At 49.1% G+C, this 1,543-nt stretch overlaps 1 pseudogene; it reads right to left on the minus strand.

Annotated features, from left to right (window-relative positions):
- Nucleotides 1-214: 214 nt before the first annotated feature.
- On the minus strand, nucleotides 215-1,220 carry LOC102495076 (glyceraldehyde-3-phosphate dehydrogenase-like; annotated as a pseudogene).
- Between the last annotated feature and the right edge of the window lie 323 nt (nucleotides 1,221-1,543).

The following is a 1,543-nucleotide window of genomic DNA, read 5'->3' on the forward strand; positions in this document are numbered from 1 at the left end:
CTTTGTTTTGGCTAATACAGTGTACTTTACTAATGATTCATAACAAGGAAGGGCTCTCAGAGCGCCTCCCCCTCTCCAGAGGATCTGGGATGGAAACTGTGCTAAGGAGGGGAGATTTTCAGTGTGGTGGGGACTGAGTGGGAGCAGGACCACCCCACCATCTGAGGGCCTCTCTCCTCCTCATGCTCCTACTGGGGCTGGTGTTTTGGGGGCTCTACTCCTTGAAGGCCATGTGGACCATGAGATCCACCGCCCATTGCTATAACCAAATTCATTGTCATGCCAGAAAATGAGCTTGATAAAGTGGTCATTGAGGGCAATACCAGCCCCAGCATCAAAACTGGAGGAAGGGGTGTCACTGCTGAAATCAAGGAGATGACCTGGTCCTTGGTGGAGGCCAGGATGCCCTTCAGAGGGCCTAGCGATGCCTGCTTCACCACCTCCTTCATACTTAGAAGCCTTCTCCAGGAGGCAGGTCAGGTCCATAACTGACACGTTGTGGGTGGGGACATGAAAGACCATGCCTGTGAGATTCTTGTTCAACCCCAGGGTGACCTTGCCCACAGCCTGGGCATTGCCAGTCGATGCCAGGATGATGTTCTGGACAGCCCCTCGGCCATCACAATACAGCTTCCCGAGCAGCTGTCCACAGTCTTCTGGGTGGTAGTGATAGCATGGACTGTGGTCATGAGTCCCTCCACAATGCTGAAGTTGTTAATGACCTTCGCTGGGGCAGGGGCTAAGCAGTTGGTTCTGCAGGAGGCATCGCTGATGATCTTCAGGGAGTTGTCGTTGTACTTCTTGTGGTTCATGCCAATGTGTTCATGCCCAAACATGGGGGCATCAGCAGAATGGGCAGACATGATGACTCTCTTGGCCCCATCCTTCAAGTGATCCTCAGACTTCTCCATGGTGGTGAAGACACCGATGACCTCCACAACATACTCAGCACCACCATCACTCCATTTGGTGTTGGCGGGATCTCACTACTGGAAGATGGTGAGGGACTTCCTATTGATGACAAGCTTCTGGTTCTAAGCCTTGACAATACTGATTAACTTGTCATGGGTGGACTCATACTGGAACATGTAGACTCTGTAGTTCAAATCAAAGAAGGAGTCATTGAGGGAAACAACGTCCAATATTTTACCTGAGTTAAAGGCAGCCCTGGTGGCCCGGTGACCAACATGGCCAAATCTGTTTACTCTGGCCTTCACCATTGTGTCTCTGGGATGAGGCTGGCACTGCGGGAGAAGATGCAGCTGTCTGTCGAACTGGGAGGAGCAGAGAGCTTCCTCTTTCAAAGTTATATCTATTTTCACTTCTTAAAATATGAAATGCGATGCTTATCATTCATTTCTTCTCCTTTGACTGACATTTAGTTCATTTCAGGGAATGTCTACCGGTCCTGTGTCTCCAGGATTTGCTGATGAGTTTGTGTCACTTTTATCAATACTCCTCATTCTTCAATATCAAATTATTTTTAATCTTTTCTCTCTATCTTTATGTTCTCACCCCAGCTCCAGGGTCATTTGGACCAATA

This window comes from Tupaia chinensis, unplaced genomic scaffold, assembly GCF_000334495.1.
Source record: "Tupaia chinensis unplaced genomic scaffold, TupChi_1.0 Scaffold000023_1, whole genome shotgun sequence".
Lineage (NCBI taxonomy): Eukaryota > Metazoa > Chordata > Mammalia > Scandentia > Tupaiidae > Tupaia > Tupaia belangeri.